Source organism: Ascaphus truei, chromosome 12 (assembly GCF_040206685.1).
Source record: "Ascaphus truei isolate aAscTru1 chromosome 12, aAscTru1.hap1, whole genome shotgun sequence".
Taxonomy (NCBI): Eukaryota; Metazoa; Chordata; class Amphibia; order Anura; family Ascaphidae; genus Ascaphus; species Ascaphus truei.
Genome location: NC_134494.1, coordinates 2,967,096 through 2,989,770, shown reverse-complemented (window position 1 = coordinate 2,989,770; position 22,675 = coordinate 2,967,096). Strand labels below are relative to the sequence as shown.

Below are 22,675 nucleotides of genomic sequence, written 5' to 3'. Positions count from 1 at the left end.
TGTATCTAGCAAAGATTGCTCTATATCTCAGATCCCTCATTATATGTTATAGACTTTGCATATATGCATACAGAGAGCATTTACTCTATATATATACCTCTTTCATACAGCAACATCTAACCCAATCCTGATAATTAGATGTATTCCCACTGATCAGTATTTTTAAGCAGTGTAGGAATGTCCTACCCTGTGAAGTAGAATAAGTAGGACACACAGAGAAATAGACAACACATTATAAAGATCTTTATCCCTTTCCCTATCACTACCCCCGACAGGGGACAGTCTGAGATTACAGGGACATGGGCTCCAGCCCGATTAGAGGAGGTCTTGTTACCTCCCACCACTTAACAGGAACATATAAAATGACAGCGCTTCTCTACACGAGTACCTCCCACCTTGAGAAAGCGCAGGTCCACTCACGCGCGAAACGTACGTCGGCATAACGTCACCACGTTGACGTCGTGGAGGAGGAACCTAACTGGTGAGATCAGTCCTTGCTGTGCGGCTGCTGCGGGCCATTATTCATGCCAGACAACTATTGATCTAAGCGCCGGTATTTATGTATAACTAATGCTGACGCGAGTGAACAGGGCTACAAGACGCTTTATTTGTTTATTTAATATGTAGCCACACTAATATGCAGCGCCTAAGCAATGATTTGGCAGTGTGTAGCCATTAACTTGATTGATTATTCTCATGTCCCAGACACTGTGTATGAACATTTGCTATAGAGGGACACTTTATATGTGCACACGAATGCAAACATATGTGCTGTGAATATATGTAATTACTATACCAACTCTACATGCACACTGAAGCTATTCATGTGAGAGGTTATTGACTTATAGCACTTATCTATGGATTAACCTCTGAAGTGCTGTACCTCCCACATAGAGCTTTTTTTGGTCAATCATCCACTGCCAGCATTGCAAGCACACCGGTTATTTTCACATTTTAATTGTTTTTATCCGTTTAGAGTTAATGTAGTGTGTTAAGTGTTATGAATTATAAATAAAGATTTGTTATTTTGCCATTTGGCGTTTTAGTGGTAATTGTCCGCCCACAGCGATGGGCGCAGTTACTTACCTGTAATTAGGTTGATCTAACCTTTTTGTACTTGGGGCATTTGAGCCCAGTTATTTACCTAGCCTTGTGTGCAGATAATGAGGATCTCGGGGGAGAACTCCATACCTCCTCTTTTCTGTTTTTGTATGTGTTAACCTTATCCTCCTTGCACCGGCTATAAATAGAGTATTATCATACTCTCAACATCTGTATACATTATTTGGGTGAGCGGTAGACTATAAGTTGTGGATACACACCAATACCCTCCAATAAAGTGGGGATCAATACGACAAAAACATGGATCGCTACATAACTTTTTCCTTATTGCACGCTTCCACACATGAGGAGCTGGCGAAAATTTGAAAAAGTCAAAGTTTTCGATAAAATACTGATAAATTTGAACAACTGTTGCCATCTTATCATCTGTTGCTTTTATCGCGGCCCATATCAAATAAGCGTATGTTCTGTCGGGTTTTTGGAACACTGGCTGCACTTGAACACTCATGGCGGCGGCTCTGACTCTGGAGAATAACTTAAACTGGTGTTTGTCTTTCTTTAATATGAAAAGCCTAAATTGATACATTATTGTAACCTCTCCCTTCAGTCCCAAGGCCATTTTACAACTGCACACTGTGGTATCTTTTTTAAACGAAACACCTGCAAGTCGGCACATTACTGAAGCGCATGCGCATTACAATTCATGAATATCTGCCATCTGGCGGACACGCGAAGAATTGAAACCTATTAAATCTGAACCATTCTCAATAAACACATCAACCACGCATCAACCGTGGCTGAAATGCAACATGAATGCGTCATGAATGCGGCATGAACCCGGCGAAGTGCATAGCATTCGAGAAAAAATCTCGGAAAAATGCGGTGATGTTGTCGAATAAAAGGGATCGTAGCAGTACAGTACGCGCATGCGCCTAGCTGTCCACCAATTGTTCAGTATCTACTGTAGAAACTGCTTAGCCAATGATATTGCTGAACTTTTTGATTAAATTTTCTCGAATTGTGACTAAAATAAGAGAACTAAATTACCATAAGCAAAGCGATTGATTACAGGAGAACGGACCGATCTGCAGTAACTAATCGCTTGACTGTGTGCATAATGTATTGATATTTTAAAAAAATAATAAAATACGGCAGCTGTACTGTACCCTCACTAGACTTTGCCAATCGGTTGGCGCCGAGCCACTGCCACCAGTCCCGTATTCTTAATTATACACGTCGTTGACAGCGGGCCTGCTACATCTGTAGTTAAGAGCGGATGAAGCTGGAAATCTTTTTGGTACATGCAAGCTTGCTGGTATCTATACGTGAAATCTTGCTCAGGCTGCAGGTATCCAGGCGGAGACAGATAGCAAGGGTTGCCGGTCACCAGGTTTTCACTGACGGTCGGACTGTTATTGTAAGCCGGTGCTGGTGCTGGTGCTGGCGCTGTTCCATTGCTGGCCTGGGACTGACGAATCTTAGTTGGTTTTACCATGACCTTTCGCCTTTTGAAGTCTCCATGATCAAAGATACTGGAAAAATCTGGCACAACACACCAATACCCTCCTCTAACTCCGTGTGCAGGAGCAATACGAAAAAAACACGAATCGATACATACATTTTTTCTTATTGCACGCTTCCACACACAAGAATCTGGTGAAAATTTGTAAAAGTCATAATTTTCGATAAAATATTGATAAATTTGACCAACTGTGGCCATCTTATCATCTGCTGCATTAATTGGGGACCATATTAAATAAGCGTACGTTATGTCAGGCTTTTTGAACATGTACTGCGGCGGTGTACTCATCTCAGAACTCTCAGAACAGTAGAAAACCCTGATTTTCTACATGTATAACATTCTGTCCTCTTTCTTGGACTCGTATTATTTAATCTATTCTGAGACTGTAACATAGGTCCTTTAGCAACTGTATCTTGTATCAACTGTTTATATGAAACGCCTAAATTGATACAGTATTGTAACTTCTTCAGTACAAAGGTAAATTCACAATGGACCACTGTGGTATTTTTTAAACACCTGCAAGTCGACACATTACTGTAGCACATGTAACGTACCGTAGTGTACACATTAGAATTCATTACAATTCATGAATATCTGCCACCTGGCGGATACGCAAAGAATTGCTCCCAATTAAATCCGAACCACTATAATTAAACAGATCAACCGGGGATTAGCTGCGGGTGCTGGGTGGCGTAACTCGGCATGAATGTGGCAGGAATATGGCATGAATGCTGTGAAGCGCATGGAATTCAGAAAATGCAACCGCTTCGCCCCCAAGAAGTTTTAAAATAAAAGTTGCCGCAGCAGTATATAACATTAAAATGAGGCAGGAGATCTGCGTTTAAAACCTCATGCTGGTAACAAAAATGATTTGACACCATATTATCCTCTGTATTCCTCCGACAGGAACCATCAGAATAAAACATCTGGATTGCTCAGAGATATATTCTTTAAAAGGTTATAGATGAAGATTCAAACTGGGACACCTTTGGAGAGAAACTGGTCAAAAGTTATAAATTACGTCACATATTCAGCTAATTTTACAGTAGATAAATTATTTCATATAGAACTTCCCACTAATTCCCTATATTGTACTCTTTGTGAAGCACCGAGTACACTCCTACCATTATCCAAATAAAGACATACGTTCTTCGTATTATTCTATTTAATTAATAAAATAATATCATAACTTGTAACACTTCTGGGTGTATAGCCAGCTGTCTGTCTGGGCGTTCCGCCAAATGACTTTGAACAGCACAGACACTAACTTTTCAGTATTCCCACTATTAATTGCTGGTTTTTAACCTATACTGTTACATATTGAGCAGCTCAGAGTGTAAAAATGGAGCTTCTCCCACAGCCCAATGCAGGCTAAAATTTTCATGGAATCCTAAAAACAACAGGACATTGTCAACATATAACATAATACTGTGCTTGAGCTGCTTCCTCTCTGCTGACGCGCTCCTGCGTACTTCCAGTGTTCAGTTAGGGACTATCCCCTTCTGACAGGGATTGCTTTGCTCTCCTTACTCTTTGACGCTACCACTATGGCTTTAGGTACAGGAATCGTAACTTGACTGTCCGTAAACGTCAGAACGTTAGTGCGTCAGCAGAGAGAAAGCAGACGGCAACAAGGATGCCAGCGGCTGCATGAGTTGAACTCAGAGGCAACGCAACACCCCCCGAGTGGGAACACCCGAGGGACGAGCGAGGCAGACGGAGGGACAGCAGTACCATTGGCTCCTCAGACGACGCCAGCACCGGTGAACCAGAGGGACACAGGAAGCTCACCTTAATGAAAAGCTCACGTCAACATCTTGATTGGGCAGTGTAGGAGGACATGTGCAGAGGTACATAATGGAGACTGTTTAAGGTGAAATTAAAACAAGGCTTTATTGTGCCTGTCGCTTTAAACACAGCAAAAATCAACATCAGAGAAATAGTGAGCCCAATAAAACTTGCTCCACTTTGGCATATATGTATCCTTCTATTCCAGCCCCTTTTAACTGGGTGGCTACCCAGGCTATTCATCAGCCCAAGTCATATAGATATATATGTAACGGGTATTCCCCCACCCAACCGCAGATATTGTGTAGGTGCGAAGAACATACAACGTTACTCAGTGTTAATGGTGCATTACCTGTTGGCTCACAGGAGGGCTGAGCTTCCGCTACGGGAAACCTGGGGGCAATTATAATACTAATGAGTAACCACTTACTCGATGCAGCGCCTCCACCTGCGATGGCTCCCACCAAAGGGGGAGTGGTTCCTCGCAGGACAATCACAATAACCAAATACACATATGTGAGATAACCAAAGAGCTTTTAGTTGGGAACACAATAACACAGATCTATCACACTTCATATAACACGTGTCCCTCTCTAGAGGAGACACTAATCACAGCGTATCACACCACTCTACCTCTGCGCCACGGCGGACGCCCACACTTTATGCGTCACGGCGGACGCCAATACCTTATGCGCCACGGCGGATGCTAACGCTTGTACAGAGAGACCCCTCCCCGTGTCCAGTAACCCCAACCCAATGTCTCGCACTCCCAAGTCATAAACCAGTGTGTGTGTGTGACTGCGCAGCCACTATGTCGGTTGAAAGGCCTTGTTGGTGCACGTGACGGTGTGGGTTACCTGCCGAGCACTCCAGTACTCGGACCTGCAACGCACTTCTCAAAGGATTTAGACGAACTCCTTCACGATTTCCGGATCCAACACAGGATGATCCCTCAGGGTTTATCCCACCCTGATAACATTCCAGCTCGCTCCGCAAGACACTCAGTATCCTTTATTATTACTATCCAGTAGCTAATGGGGCAGATCCCTAACTTAGGGCCTGTCCCTACAATACTTCACTAAGATGACTCAGGGCTATCTGGGGCCTAGGGGAATTGCTGGCCTAGTGCAGAGAGTCACTGACTCCTGCACCCTACCTCCTTCCCCTAGCTGCTCCGGTCACCAACTGCTGTGTGAAAAACCCAGCGAAATGTATCCATTCCCTGCAAGCAGGGAGCTCCTGCAGCCCTATTGGCTCCCTGGCGTCACATGGGGTTCCCTAAGGCTCATGGGATCTGTAGTCCCTGGCCAGTACCTTCCCTGGTAGGCTAGGGCTTCGCGGGCTTTCATCTGCGCATGCGCGATCTGACTGGAGTTCTCCCGCACCTGCTCTAACTGCGCATGCGCGATCTATCTTTCAATGGCGGCGCCCTGCTCCGCTAGCCGCCGGGACCCTAACGGCCCGATCGCGTCCCCGGCAACCGGCCCGCTCGCGTCCCCGGCAACCGGCCCGACCGCTTCCCTGGCAACCGGCCGCAACTACAACAACGCGCGGCTCGCGTGCCAGCAGGAGGGGGTGAGTACGCAAGGGGGGACCTGGCTACATCCTCCCCCTGTTAAAATCCCCAACGTCCTCGCTTGGGACACCATGCAATACAACTATATACAAAAGTTATATAATGAAAATGGCGTAACATACTTATATAATGAAAATTTCAACAACCAACCGTGATCTCACTATTATCAGCTCTAAATCAAATTGTACATTTCACTGAACATCACAATAACTGACTGTACTCTGCTGCGAGCCCACTGCTGAGCCTCATAATGGGGTGCCCCAACTTGATCATAGGTTACCCGATTTGGAGGGTACCTGACTCTTTGGCTCCTACGGAGTTGTTCTTCTGCGACTCCCTCGGGGGAGTAGTAAACACAGTCCTGAGGCTCAGCCTCTTCACTTGAGGGGATAATTGTCTCTGAACAGTCTTTTTAGGCACAAAGCACGGGCTCTGTGCATGCAAAGGTTGGCCCGTTGGGGCCACTTTAGTAGGCATTGGCCTACGGGGCCCTTTACCCGTAGCTCCTCCGGGAGATGCCCCTTCTGTGGGGAAGTCCCTTTGAGAGGGTCCCTCCATAGGATCTTCAGAAGTTTCAGAGTGGGTCTCGTTATTGACAGTCTCTTGACCCATCTCTGACGACTCGGACTCACCGTTGAGCGGTGTGGCCAGTATCTCTGTCTCTTCATCTTCTACTAGTGGAATGGGGAGAAGATGATTGCGGTGCCATACCTTTACCCGGCCGTCAATGTCTTTGACGCGATAGACCGGGAGGCCAGGCATCTGGGATTCTATTTCATACACTCCGTCTCTCCATCGGTCGGCCAATTTGTGCTTTCCCGGGACTCCCAGATTCCGAAGCAACACGGCATCCCCAGGACGAAGTTCCCGATATTTGAGCTTATGGTCGTATCGCCTTTTGTTGTCATCGTTCAACTTAGCTGTAGCCTTCTCAGCTTGTTGATAGGCCTGCTGTAAACTGTCTTTGAGTCTTTGTACGTATTTGAAATGGGTAGCATTGTGTATCCCATCCGTCGAAACTCTAAGACGTATGTCCACTGGCAGTCTTGCCTCTCGCCCAAACATGAGGAAGTAGGGGCAGAATCACGTTGATTCGTGTCTAGTGCAATTGTACGCATGCACCAGGGCCTCTACGTGTCGACTCCATTCAGTTTTCTGAGCACTACGTAGTGTTCCGAGCATATTCAGAAAGGTTCGATTAAAGCGCTCAGGCAGTGCATCTCCTTCGGGGTGATACGGGGTTGTTCGAGACTTGGTGATGTCCAGCATTTTGAGTAACTCTCTGATCAAAGTACTCTCAAAGTCCCGCCCTTGATCGGAGTGAAGGCGGTTGGGGAGACCGTAGTGCACAAAGTACTTCTCCCATAATATTTTTGCTACGGTGATGGCTTTCTGATCTTTAGTGGGGAAGGCCTGAGCATACCGGGTGTAATGGTCCGTGACGACTAGCATGTTGCATATTCCCCGGCTGTCAGGCTCAATGCACAGAAAGTCCATACATACAAGGTCCATGGGGCCCGAACTTTTTAGATGGCCCATGGGGGCTGCTCGTGTAGGCAGGGTCTTGCGCTGTATACACCTAGTACAGCGGCGACAGTGACGTTCAACGGCCTCTCGCATCTTGGGCCAAAAAAAACGATCTCTGACCAACCCAAAAGTCTTGTCTATACCCAGATGTCCATGATCATCGTGTAGAGACTTCAACACTAGGTATTGTACTGTAAGTTCTTAGGGAGGACTAGTTGTCGCCTATCCGGGTGGTTGTGGTATTGTACCACCCGATAGAGTAAGCAATTGTCTATTTCGAATTTGTCCCATTCCCGCATGAGCAAGGCCACCAAGTCATTGGGCGCGCATTTCAGAAGGGATGGGTTCTGCTTTTCAACGGCTCGCCTGATGATACTAACTACAGGGTCTCGTATTTGGTAGTCTACCAGAACCTTCCACCGTAACACCTTGTCATGCGTGATGTTCATCCCTTTTGGGTCACAGTAGGCGGCTGGGACAGTCTGCGACCGGCATCCCAATGAGTCGGCCACTCTTAATTCTGAAAAGGCCACTAGGTCGTTGACGATAGCGGCCATGCTACACATAGCCCGTACTCCGGGCCCTGGGAGTTCCTCCCATTCCTCATCATCTGGATTAGTACTTAACCTGGGTCGTCTGGATAGAGCGTCAGCCCCTATATTCAAGGGTCCCGGCTTATACTTCATGGTGAACCTGTAGCTGCTTAGAGCGGCCAGCCAGCGGTGTCCAGCGGCGTCTAATTTAGCCGAGGTGTTGACATAAGTGAGGGGATTGTTATCCGTCCTTACTTCGAAGGTAACACCGTACAGGTAGTCGTGGAGCTTCTCGGTGATAGCCCACATGAGAGCCAGAAATTCCAACTTGTGGACGGGGTATCTCTGTTCACTTGGTGTCAGGCTGTGGCTGATGTAGGCTACAGGCCGAAGGCCCTCAGGGTGTTTCTGATGCAGGACGGCACCCAGTCCATTGAGACTGGCATCCACATGTAGAATGTAAGGCTGTTCGGGTCAGCGTACGCAAGCACCGGCGCCTCGGTTAGACACTTCTTCAATTTCAGGAAGGCCTGCTCGCACTCAGGTGTCCATTTATCACCAAACGGTTGGCGTGCCGATACAGCTTTCCTCCCGGTCTCTGAGGGATATATCTTCAACAGATTGTTCAGGGGTTTAGCTCTACTAGAGTACCCTTCCACGAAGCGATGGTAATACCCACAGAATCCCAGGAAGGATCGCAGCTCCGTGACATTCTCGGGACGAGGCCAGTTCACTACTGCTTCTACCTTGGCGGGGTCGGTGGCGATCCCTTGGGCGGACACGATGTGTCCCATGTAAGTCACTGAGGGATGACAAAACCGGCACTTGTCTAGAGACAATTTCAACCCTTCATTCCCCAGACGGTCTATCACTTTAAGTAACCGCTCCTTGTGCTCTTCCAGAGTCCTTCCGAAGACAATGATGTCATCCAGGTATACCAGACACTCCCGCGGGTTCATGTCCCCGATTGTCTTCTCCATCAGCCGTTGGAAGGTAGCAGGCTCCCCACATATACCTTGGGGCATACGTGTGAATTGGTAGAATCCCAAGGGGCAGACGAAAGCTGTCTTCTCCTGATCTTCCTCATTCATACTGTAGGTACCTGATAGTACCCTGATCGCAGGTCGAGTACGCTGAACCATTGACTTCCATTCAGCGCATTCAGGATCTCTTCAATACGCGGAAGGGTGTACTGATCAGGTATCGTACGATTGTTCAGAGTTCGATAGTCAACACACAGTCGTACTGATCCGTTCTTTTTACGCACCACCACTATGGGCGACGCGTAGGGCCCCTGAGACTCCTTCAAAATCCCGGCCCCTTTCATGTCGTCAAGGGTTTCCTTCAAATCATCCATATCCCGTGGGGCGATGCGGCGAGAGCGTTCTCGGAACGGGGTGGTATCATTCAGTCGGATGGTATGTTGTGCACTGCGACTGCACCCCACATCAATCTCACTCATGGAGAATACCTGTCGGCGTTGGTTCAACTGAGTGGCTAGCCGCTCCTTCCACTGAGGGGACAGCGTCGACTCCCCGAAGTGGAAGTCCAGCTCGATAACCGTTCTTCCACGGCCGCCGCCTTCACCTGCAGTGTGTTTGCTACAGGGGTGACCGGATATATGCAACCCAACTTCTGGCCGGCATCAAGGTCCATCGGGAAGGGGGAGATATTCTGCACATACACGTGGGTTCGGGTGGGATCTTAGTTGTCCACTCCCTCACTTCAGGTAGTATCTTATACCCTCTTTGGACTTCTTCTTCCGTGGTACTCTCCAGAGAGAAAAGCTGATCGCCCCAACTCATTCGGGATAACAACACCAGACGGGCATTCTTTGCACTCCCCCTGGTAATATGGTCGTCAGTCCGCGTTGACGATTGTATAGATCCCCGTGATGCTCCAGAGCATATACCCATTTGCATTCCTCGCGTAGGACTGGATCTAAGAGGGAGGTGGCTAGCGGAAATTCGTTAGTCTCTTTCAGATACGCTCGGACCACCGCTTGTACTACGTCGGTGTTGGTACCCAGGATGATCGGATACTTGTACTGGTCCTGGGGCTCTGGACATACTAGCGCCATTACAAGCATTGAGTGTTGCTTGCCGGTGTTCAGTTGGGGTATTTCCATTTGAACCCTTACAATCCCGTCGATGGGATAGTCTTCATTACTTAACCCCCTTACTTTCACATGGTCGGCCGCTCCTAAAGGGCAGTGCCGGAGGTGCTGGTCATAGAACGGGCGGTATATGATGGTCACCTGTGACCCCGTGTCCAGTAGAGCCGATGCATAGATCATTTCTATTAACACTCGTACTATAGCGGCGGAGCCTACTTGGCAGTAATCTTCCCGGTTGGAGGCTTCACCACCTTGGTCGGCATCCGCAGGGGCGTCGATAATTTCGGGGGAAGTCTCCACGTCAGATCCGGCATTTTGTACTATGCATATCATTGACCGGGCTGGGTTGTTTCGGTCGGGGGGTCTGTCCTCAGGGAGGTCCTCCCTTTCTGGGCAAACGCGGGAGAAGTGGCCCTTCTTACCGCAGGTATAGCAAAGGAGGTCTCTTGATTCAGGGTGACCCCTGTACGCAGAAGGTGAGTCACGGTTGGGTCTAGCTTTGGGAGCCGTGCCCTTAGGTGTGACCTCCCCCTCTGGGGTCGTGGTGTTCTTGGCCTTGGCCCCAGCGGCTTTAGGCGGGTCACTGGTGGAAGGCTCCTTAACCTTGGTGGGAGTATGCAGTCGGGCGTAGGCCTCATGTCTCTTTATCTCATCCACTAGCTCCTCCCAGCAAGGGGGATCACCTCACATCCGGGAACACTTAATCATGATGGCGATAGAATTGTCGGGAAGTGCTCCTTTCAGGAATTGATTCCAACAATACTCATCCACTTGTGTGGACTTAATCTTGTCCCTTTTTCGCATATACCATAGGACAGCCCTAAGTCGCTGCAGGTAATCAGATAGCTCCTCTCCCAGTTTCTGGCGAAGGTTGTAGTACCGCATCATCAGTTGTCCTTCGTCTTCAGTTCGCCCGTAAGCCCGTTCAAGAGTCTCTAACATTTGCTGTGCGGTGACATCCGCATGTTGATCCTTAGCCAGTCGTATTGTGGTGGAAGCGGGTGGCCGCAGGCATTCCATTATGCGTTGTCGTTTTGTTAACTCAGGACACGTCCATTCCTCTACAACCTGGGAAGTGTACTCTATCCACACTTCAAACGCCTCCTCGCCCACCGGGGTCAGTTTAGTCCCTGAAAAGGTTTTTAGTTTGCGATACTGCTGTTGGATCGACGCTTCGGCCTTGGCCCCTCCCAGCTCGGCTATACTCTGAACTAGCATTCGGATGTCATCTCCCCCGATAGCAGGGGGCTGGACAATACTGGGTGGTGGACTGCAGCCGGCGGCCGTACCTAAATAAGACTCGCAATAACTCTCAGGGGGGGACGGTGATGTACACATATCCACCTCTTCCAAGTTCGTGTGGGAGCTGCGGGGTTCGGATTTGATGGGCCGCTCCGGCTACACCACCGTACCACCGGTCTCGACCGAGTTTTCAAACCACACGCTGGACGGACCCTGGTCTTCATTTACATCTTGCCCGATACTCACTAACACGGAGCAATACCCTTTGACCTCTGGACGTTGATCTAACACGACTATGGCGGCAGCACTCCGGAGATTAGAGTTTTGTCGCAAAGCCATTCGTATAGCTATAGACGGAATATCTACAGGAACGCGGCACACCGCAAGCGTGTGGGGCAGTGGAACTTCCAGCTTCATGGCCCACTCATATACTTCTGAGCGCGACAGGTGCGGAAATGGTGGTGACATTTAAAAAAAATTGGACAGGGCACCCCAGGTCTAAGATCTCAGCAGCGCCTCCAAATGTAACGGGTATTCCCCCACAAAACCGCAGATATTGTGTAGGTGCGAAGAACATACAACGTTACTCAGTGTTACTGGTGCATTACCTGTTGGCTCACAGGAGGGCTGAGCTTCCGCTATGGGAAACCTGGGGGCAATTATAATACTAATGAGTAACCACTTACTCCAGGGGTGAGCAAACTTTTTATGCCGAGCCCCCCTTTTCATCCATGAAATTTCTCGGGCCCCCCCTGCCTGATGTAATCAAAATCACATGACGTCAGTGCATGTGCAGTGCATGACGTCAGTGCGAACCAGCTTTGTAACGCCCCCACCACGCGTCTACAAAAAAAGTATTTATAGCACAAATTACATAACTTAAAAATAAATATTATAATATTTGTCTAATAGCGTTCCCATTTCTGCTGTATTATTAATCTCTCTCTTCCCGCCACATTAGAACACCTCAGGACCTCTCTAATCTCTTCCAGTCTCTCCTTGTATTTCTCACTCCCCCTCCAGTCCCTCTCTATTCCTCCCCTCAGTGTCTCCCCCTCCCCCCCCACTCTCTTTCCCTCCCCCCAGTGTGTGTCTCTTTCTCCCTCCCCCCATTGTCTCTCACTCTCTCCCCTCTTCCAGTCTCACACTCCTCTTCCAGTCTCTCCAACTCCCTGTATTTCACACTCCCCCTCCAGTCCCTCTCTATCCCTCCCCTCAGTGTCTCCCACCACTCTCTTTCCCTCCCCCTGTGTGTTTCTCTCTCTTTCTCCCTCCCCCTAGTGTCTCCCTCCCTCCATTGTCTCTCACTCTCCTTCCAGCCATTGCCTCTCCCTCCCCCCAGTGTCTCTCTTGCACTCTCCAACCAGCTATTGTTTCTCCCTCCACCCGGTGTCTCTCTCACACTCTCCCTCCAGCCATTGTGTCTCTCTCCCTCCTGCCAGTGTCTCCCTCCCTCCCACCAATGTCTCTCTCATCCCCATCCCCATGTAGCTCTTTCACCCCCCCTCCCCATGTCACACTCACTCTCACCCCCCTCCCCATCTCACACTCTCACCCCCCTCATGTCACTCACACCCTCCCCATGCCTCAGTCTCACACTCACTCCCCCATGTCCCAGTCTCACACTCACTCCCCCATGTCCCAGTCTCACTCTCCCACCCCCCCATGTCCCAGTCTCACTCCCCCCCCATGTCCCAATCTCACTCCCCCCATGTCCCAGTCTCACTCCCCCCCCATGTCCCAGTCTCACTCCCCCCACATGTCCCAGTCCCCCCCCCACATGTCCCAGTCCCCCCCCCCCCATGTCCCAGTCTCACTCCCGCCCCATGTCCCAGTCTCACTCCCGCCCCATGTCCTAGTCTCACTCCCCCCCATGTCCCAGTCTCACTCCCCCCCCCATGTCCCAGTCTCACTCCCCCCCCCATGTCCCAGTCTCACTCCCCCCCCATGTCCCAGTCTCACTCCCCACCATGTCCCAGTCTCACTCCCCCCCCATGTCCCAGTCTCACTCCCCCCCCATGTCCCAGTCTCACTCCCCCCCATGTGCCAGTCTCACTCCCCCCCCCATGTGCCAGTCTCACTCCCCCCCCATGTGCCAGTCTCACTCCCCCCCCCATGTGCCAGTCTCACTCCCCCCCCATGTGCCAGTCTCACTCCCCCATGTCCCAGTCTCACTCCCCCCCATGTCCCAGTCTCACTCCCCCCCATGTCCCAGTCTCACTCCCCCCCATGTCCCAGTCTCACCCCCCCCATGTCCCAGTCTCACTCCCCCCATGTCCCAGTCTCACTCCCCCCATGTCCCAGTCTCACTCCCCCCATGTCCCAGTCTCACTCACCCCATGTCCCAGTCTCACTCCCCCCATGTGCCAGTCTCACTCACCCCCTCTCCCCATGTCGCTGATGCAGGAAGCAACGAGATGCTGCTGTGTACTGTAGCACAGCGCAGCACAGCGCCACCTAATGGCCAAAAGAAAAATTGCAGCTGCAGACAGCTTTTTTCCCTCTGCTCCTGGCAAAATCGCCACTGCTTCCTGCGCCCCCCCTAAACAATCTTGCGCCCCCCCAGGGGGGTGCGCCCCCCAGTTTGCGCACCGCTGACTTACTCGATGCAGCGCCTCCACCTGCGATGGCTCCCACCAAAGGGGGAGTGGTTCCTCGCAGGACAATCACAATAACCAAATACACATATGTGAGATAACCAAAGAGCTTTTAGTTGGGAACACAATAACACAGATCTATCACACTTCATATAACACGTGTCCCTCTCTAGAGGAGACACTAATCACAGCGTATCACACCACTCTACTTCTGCGCCACGGCGGACGCCCACACTTTATGCGTCACGGCGGACGCCAATACCTTATGCGCCATGGCGGACGCTAACGCTTGTACAGAGAGACCCCTCCCCGTGTCCAGTAACCCCAACCCAATGTCTCGCACTCCCAAGTCATAAACCAGTGTGTGTGTGTGACTGCGCAGCCACTATGTTGGTTGATAGGCCCTGTTGGTGCACGTGACGGTGTGGGTTACCTGCCGAGCACTCCAGTACTCGGACCTGCAACGGACTTCTCAAAGGATCTAGACGAACTCCTTCATGATTTCCGGATCCAACACAGGATGATCCCTCAGGGGCGATCCCACCCTGATAACAGTCCAGCTCGCTCTGCAAGACACTCAGTATCCTTTATTATTACTATCCAGTAGCTAATGGGGCAGATCCTTAACTTAGGGCCTGTCCCTACAATACTTCACTAAGATGACTCAGGGCTATCTGGGGCCTAGGGGAATTGCTGGCCTAGTGCAGAGAGTCACTGACTCCTGCACCCTACCAACTTCCCCTAGCTGCTCCGGTCACCAACTGCTGTGTGCAAAACCCCGCGAAATGTATCCATTCTCTGCAAGCAGGGAGCTCCTGCAGCCCTATTGGCTCCCTGGCGTCACATGGGGTTCCCTAAGGCTCATGGGATCTGTAGTCCCTGGCCAGTACCTTCCCTGGTAGGCTAGGGCTTTGCGGGCTTACATCTGTGCATGCGCGATCTGACTGGAGTTCTCCCGCACCTGCTCTAACTGCGCATGCGCGATCTATCTTTCAATGGCGGCGCCTTGCTCCGCTAGCCGCCGGGACCCTAACGACGCGATCGCGGCCTCGGCAACCGGCCCGATCGCGTCCCCATCAATCGGCCCGATCGCGTCCCTCGGCCCGATCGCGTCCCCGGCAACCGGCCCGCTCGCGTCCCCGGCAAACAGCTTGACCGCTTCCCTGGCAACCGGCCGCAACTACAACAACGCGCGGCTCGTGTGCCAGCAGGAGGGGGTGAGTACGCAAGGGGGGACCTGGCTACATATATATATATATAGACAACAGTCAATGTAAAATAAAGTCTTATCTGTTTCCGGGGTTGCTGCCTTTTCTCCGGATTATCAGCATCCAGGTTTAGAAGTCTTATTTGTCAGCTCCAGAGATCTGTGTTCTCTTGGTCAGTCTCTCCTGGGAGACTCAAGAACCTCTGCTCTGTTTCCTTGTTCAGCTCACACGTGAGCTAAGGAGTCTCTCTTCCTCTCTCAAAAGACGGGCTTTTCTAAGCCATCTAATCAGGCAGGTGGTGTTTGTTAATTGACTACCAGCAGTTAACCACCCCACTGCTGGATTAGAGGCACATTACCTGAACAGGGATAACTCCCCTGTTACATACCTCCCCTGTTTGTGGGAAGCTCGGGCCTACCACGGCCAAAGCCCATCCTTCCACTCTCATTCTAGATATCTCTGTGACTTGAATGAGAGTGGATGGAGGAAGAGAACCCTCAGTCCTGCTGGGATTGAAGCCCTTTCTCCAGTTTATTCGTGTCTTCGCCTGAAGGTGCTTGAGATCAGCACTCCTCAGTCACTCGCGGAAAAGACTTTTTCTAAGTATAGTCTTTTTGCTACGTGCGCGGTCATGAGATTTCCCTTGCGTCGGGTGCTCATCTTATTGTAGGCATACTGTATGGCAGCAGTTGCAGAGCGTTTAAAAACAGCCCTTTGAGTTTTCCGCTCTTGAAGCTGTCTCTGCCCTTTTCCCACTCAATGGGGTTGCTAGTTCAGCCTTTTTGGGGTTAAGTTGCAATTCCACACCCACTTCCAGAGAATGTCCCATTTTTCAAGCTTCATCAGCTAAGGATTCTTCTGGTTTTGATTCAGCACGTGTACCTTCTTTTGTTGCCTGTTGGGTGGCTGAAGGTTTTGCTAGTGCTTGTTTAGGTGGTTCAAATTTTGCAACCTTGTCTTTCAGATGAGCGGTATTCCCAGCTCTCACTGTACCCTTGTCTTCATGCGTTTTTGAGGCTGTGGGATACTGACGCTTAGTCAGGGTCAATACTTGTCCTTGTAGGACTGTGATCTCATCCGCGAGAGATCCCTGTTTTTTGGGTGCATCGTGCAAGTCTCTTCTCAGGGAATTTATCTGCACTCTTTGCTTTCTCTGAGCTTGCTTCCACATTTTTATTGCATTGTGAAGCACTATGAATTTCTTTGCTCGGGCCACAGTTACTTGTTTTAGTTTCTGGACCTTCTTGTGCTCCCTTTTGTGCCGGGTCACCTGGGTTCTAAGCTTGGCCTCTAGCGATGCTTTGGTGACGCTCAGGGTAGCCTTCAGTTTCTCATGCTGCTTTGCGGGGACATACTGGGTCGTCAGACGTTCCAGCAGCACTTGAATTTCTTTAACAGCCTGCAGATTTTCTTCCTGCAGAGTTTGCTGCTTCTCCTCGGCCTTCTCGAGGTGCATACGCAGACCTTGCAGTTGGTTCTGAAGTCGGTGCTCTGCTTCAAACTTCTCACCTTCCAAAAGTCTATTTATTTCCTTAATCTCGTGTAGCTTTTCATTCTTTTCTTTGACTTCGTCTGTCAACTGAAAATGTTCTTCTTTCAGTTTTAAGTTTTCTCTTTCTAATCTTGAATTTTCAACCTTTTTCAGTCTCTGTACTATTCAGGGCCTCTTTGCAGTCCTCCTTCCATTTACGCATCTGCTTTGAGAATGACAGTCTCCAGGTTTGAGACTTCCTTCTCTAGGTTGAGGGTCTGAAGCTCCTTCTGAGAGACATTGAGATCTGTATCAAGATTGACAATAGTTTCTTTAGATATGTCCAGCTCCTCAGTGAGGCTGTGTAGTTCCTTTCTGGAAACTTCCAGATCTGTGCGGCAGCTGTTGGTCTCATGATGTGAGGCATCCAGTGCTCTGCGGAGTGTCTGAACCTCTTTCTGAGATACGTCCACCTCTGTCCGGACATTGTTGACCTCCTGTTGTGAGGCATTCAGCTCTACGCGAAGAGTGTGAACCTCTTGCTGAAATACTGTCATCTGCTTTAGTGCCTCCTCATACTTCCGCTTCAGCATAGTCATCATTTTATCAGATTGGCTTTGCTTTTCATCCATGCCGGAAATAGTAGCGTCTGCAGTATCTAGCTCAGTCTTGAGATCGTCCATTTCTGTCCTGGCTGCAGAGTACATTGCGAGCACATATTCCTGTAGCTTCACGTTATTTTTTAGTAGCTCCTCATAATCATCTTTCTGTTGTTTCAATTGTTCACGGAGCATATCCCTGTCATGCCTGGCATTTTTCAGGGCATCTTCAGGGCTGGTCAAGGGATCGTCACTCACTGGTTCCGGCTCCACTTCCCTGGGATGGTTGGTTGAGGGTTCCTCACTGTTGGCACCGGACAGACACTTCTTTGGGGTACACGACTTCTGCCTTGGGCCCTCTGGATATTCGGTTAACCGCGGGACGAATTCTCAATTTTCTCTAGGCTGCAGGGCAACTCGGTCCCCCTTTTCTACCACAGGATCTGCGGACATGTCTGTTCCTTCCATGGTAAGCGAAGACCCGCTTTTCTTTTTCCGCCTTTTTGTTTTGGATGACTCTGTCCCATCAGGAATACTGGGGTCTCCTTCTTTATTTGATACTTTAGCAGCTTCATTATATATGCCAGGCTTTTCTTGCAGTTGCTTTAGCTGACAGAAATATTGGGTGATCTGCTGCTCCCGCTCTTCTCTTGTCGACCATATTCGTCATCATAGAGAGCGGTCTTTTCTGTTCGTGCCGAGTTCAGGCACCCCCACCATTCTTGGGGTGTTTTGTGGATGTGACTCGGTTCGGGTTCCCAGTAAGAGATGTCTTCCTCCTTATTAGACTGGAAGGGTCACTCTTCCATGGGGTCGGGTTCATTACAGGAACGCTGCATCTTGTCCTCCATTTTTAGGCTATCAGGTGTCATTTTCTTCCTGACCTCAGGAGGCGCTATTGCAGCTGTTGCCACTGTATTTGCTAGAACCCCTAATTGTGGTAGTCCTACAGGTGGGCATATTTTGCTTGTAGAGGTCATAGCTCTCACAGGCATCTCTGTAGACTTTTTCTTTCTTGGGTAAGTTTTACAATATCAGCAGTACTGTGCATGCATTTTCTCTCATCAGGTATACAGATGTGCAGTTGCTAGGTAAAAACGTCTATTTGCTTTACACCATTTACTTGCTAGGTGTAATCCTCCGCTTCAGCAACAGAATTTCGTTTTCTGCTTGAGTTCAGTAATTTTCAGTCTCATCTTTGGGTATTATGGCATTCACTCTCCCAAGATACACAGGCAGAATTTTTTTTTCTTTTTTTTAAACGAAAACAATAAAGCCTAGCTCCTCTGGAGTGCTAACTCACTTCTTGAACCCTGACTACTGCTGAAAGGCAAAGCCCCTTTAATTCTGATCTCTGCTGCAGGTGAATCTTTGTTTTTGTTGAGTTTGTTTGCAAGACTGTATGCAGGCAAAAGCACAAAAAAAAATTCCACAGGCAATCTCCGGCCCTTTAAACTTCAAAGGCCACCTCTCATCCCAAATTTCTGACACCATATGTAGGAGGACATGTGCAGAGGTACATAATGGAGACTGTTTTAAGGTGAAAGTAAAACAAGGCTTTATTGTGCCTGTCGCTTTAAACACAGCAAAAATCAACAGAAGAGAAATAGTGAGCCCAATAAAACTTGCTCCACTTTGGCATATATGTATCCTTCTATTCCAGCCCCTTTTAACTGGGTGGCTACTCAGGCTATTCATCAGCCCAAGTCATATAGATATATATATATATATAGACAACAGTCAATGGAAAATAAAGTCTTATCTGTTTCCGGGGTTGCTGCCTTTTCTCCGGATTATCAGCTTCCAGGTTTAGGAGTCTTATTTTTCAGCTCCAGAGATCTGTGTTCTCTTGGTCAGTCTCTCCTGGGAGACTCAAGAACCTCTGCTCTGTTTCCTTGTTCAGCTCACACGTGAGCTAAGGAGTCTCTCTTCCTGTCTCAAAAGATGGGCTTTTCTAAGCCATCTAATCAGGCAGGGGGTGTTTGTTAATTGACTACCAGCAGTTAACCACCACACTGCTGGATTAGAGGCACATTACCTGAATAGGGATAACTCCCCTGTTACAGGCAGCAAGCACCTACCACTCACACAGGCAATAGTTTTTGGTTAATTTATTCGTTTCTTCTTGTCTTTCATGCAGTGAATTCATAATTATTTATCCATTTGTTTTGTTCTAGTCCAATACAACATCTTTACTTGCTATAGCGCCTGTTTTTTTGTGTTTTTCTCGTTGTCTGCATTCAGGATTGGTGATCCATGGTTTTGGGGGCAGCTCGTAGACAGCAGTATATTCTATTTGGACTTGAACTTTAATTTTGAAGAGTATTATCTCTTGCATCTCAAGGGATGTTGCTGATTTTCCTCCCTGGGTCATGGACTTTCGCTTCGCTCATACATACACTGATCTGTGTAAAACGTATCAATTGTCACCCTTTTTTGCCTTATACTACCGTTGTGACCAGGTCAGCTCAGGTCCAGGTATGCACTACACTTCTCATGAGGTTTATGGTTCATGTCATTATTCTATAGTACACCCAAAAGCTAGTTTGAGCTTGTTCCTATATAGATTGTTGTGTAATTCCCTTGACACCATTGTGTTTTTTGTATACACCCTTAATTAACTATCTAGCGCACTCCTTCCATTCCCCTTATCCCTTCCCTGTTAACCAACTTTCACAAAAATAACAAGAAAAACTAATATTTCTCACCTATTCTAATAAATAAGAAAAAAACGTTTGATCCTGTAAACTGAGTTAATTAAAATGTCCTTCTCTTTTCCCATATTATAACTAACCTGCATTTAAAACTTAATTTGAAGCTACTAATTAACTTTCATTAGATTTCAGGGGTGATATCAGTGACCACTAAAGTAGCCCTTGTTGATGACATCTAGAGTGGAGGACAACTTTAATCAGCCCAGTACTTGCTGTGACGGCCGTGGAGCAGATGCTGTTGCTGTGAATATTTTGTCTGACCCTATGACCCAGTGTGGTCTGAATGCTCTCAAACAAAGGCACTTATGTAAGTGGAATACTTTGTGTTTTTAACATTAAAAACAGTACTATACTATTTTGCTTTTCCCGTTTTGTATATGGAATTTCCCCCTCTCTATGTGGATCTGGAGTACCTGTCTGGAGACATAAGTTGGTAACATTGAATAACCACAACGCTTTCATTTCACGTTAAACACGTGAGTGCAAATTTTATAGAACTTTCAGCATTGAAGCTAATTTGCTGAAGTAGACAATATTGCACTATTTTGTGTTTTTACTTTCTTTTACATGTCCTGATGTGATTTGCGCACCTGTTTCTCCTTCGTTTGCTGATTGAATTTGGTTTGAATTCTACGTCAGGAGCTGCACTCATTAAGGATAGTATATCATCTGTGTTACCTTTGATCTGTTGTGATATTATTTGCGCTTCATTTTCCTTTTCACATTTAATTAACTTTCATGTCTGGAATGTGTTCTGCACGTTATTCTTGTGTAAAGTGTTCACCTGATTCGGTCTGTAAAAATTGAGGGGGAAAGAATGTCATTCTGGTTAAGGAAACAAATCGCCTGGCCAGTACGATAAATATCCTTATTTTTCCAGTGACCGGGCTGATTACAAAAATGGTAAAGATCAAATGTTCTTCCAGAATTTGCCCTTTCTTTATCCTCCTCGCTGTCCACGAACACCCAAACTCTCCTTTGCCCAGTGTTGATTAGTTCGTGTTGTAGTGGGTGTGTGCACCTTTAAAATTAAACTTAATTGCGAGCAATTGATTATATTCCTATTTTTGTAAGAACTTGCAAGTTTTCTGGATAGTAAGTTTTTTATACATATAATATACCGGCTTTCCCATTATTCAACTCTCGCACAAAACTTACACACAGGTAGGATTCACTCAGGTTGAGAATAATGAGGGGCACCGATTGACTGTGGCATTGTCAGTGCCAGTCAGTATGCACTCATACTTGGTTAATCTGGCATTAGGAATTTGGATTGCGAACCTAATTTTTGGATTGGCAAATTATAATTTCTATTTATTTACTTTATGGCCTTTTTCCAGCCAATGCCTGTAACAAAATTGAGTCCTATTTCAAAAGTCTCTCTCTCCATTTTCTGATAACGGCCTTTCTGGTTATTTCTTTGGTTCTCTCTCCAAGGAGCTTTGCAATTTCTGGCAAAGTGTCCTGATTTTCTACATGTATAACATTCTGTCCTCTTTCTTGGACACTTATTATTTAATCTATTCTGAGATTATAACATAGGTCCTTTAGCAACTGTATCTTGTGAATAAAACACTGTCTTAGCGTGTACTAATTTAACACTTTCCTTTGCTAACATGTCTTCCTGATTTTTTTCTTTTGCTTCCTTACAGCGCTGCATGTGTGCTGCAACCGTCACGATTTCAGCAAGGGTCTTATGTTTCCAGCCAATATATATAGTCTGTACTTGCATTCCTATTTCTGCATGTAAACCTTTCATAAAAGCAGCCACTATAAGCGGTCTTGCGTTTGTTTCTACTCCTTTAATTCTTCCATACACATTGATAATTTTCAATAAATAATCAGAAAATTCACTTACTGTTTTTTTCTTATTTTGTTTTATTGTGTTCATTTTTGTCCAGTCAATTGTCAATGTAAATGCCCCAACAATGAAAATTTGAACATTAGCATACCATGTTCCCAAATCCCCTAAAACTCTTGTTTCTTCCACAGTCTCCCATGGATGCGTACCACCTGCTTGTACCCCTATATCTGTCTAGCATTATAGGCAGTGATAAATTTAGTTCAGTCAGTAGATGTCATAAGTACTCAAAACAAATGTCTTGCATCTCCCAGTCGGATTGTAGGCTATCATGATACCATCCAAAACCTCATTAAAACCCACAGGATCATCAGAAACTTTTGGGAACTGCTGCCTTAACCACATCAACTCAGATGGTGTCCAAGAAGCATAAATCACTCTCGGTGCTCCATCTTCAGTAACTGCACCTACCTCTCTCAATGGAAGAACTGTTTCATTGTTGTCAGTATTATTACAGGTAAAATACCCCTTGAGGTCTTTAAGTCACATGACTTCCTTATGTTTAGGGACACTGATAACTTTAAATTCTGAGCCCTTTTATAAACAGTTTGGGGTACACAGGGTAAAAATGGATTGTAACTTCTTATCCTTTGTAAGATCCCCCAGTGCTTATTCAGAATTTTGTTAATTTTCAGGGCCATGTCGTTAAACTGAGTGATGAATGGGATGAACTGTTCTCTCTCTGATGTTACACTTTGTATCTTTTTGTTCATACCCACAAGGGTTTTTCTATCAATTTTATTGACATAGGTTGCCGCTTTCTCAATGTCTTTTTTTTTGTAATCTCTTTCGATACATTTTTCTTTCATATCTTCCACCTGCTCTTTATATACATCTTTTTGGGAACAATTTCTTTTAA

At 47.4% G+C, this 22,675-nt stretch overlaps 1 protein-coding gene across 3 annotated transcripts in view; it reads left to right on the top strand.

Moving 5' to 3' along the window:
• Window positions 1-22,675, top strand: part of LOC142464319 (uncharacterized) — a 582,685-nt gene that overhangs the window by 285,496 nt on the left and 274,514 nt on the right. The window lies entirely within an intron of this gene.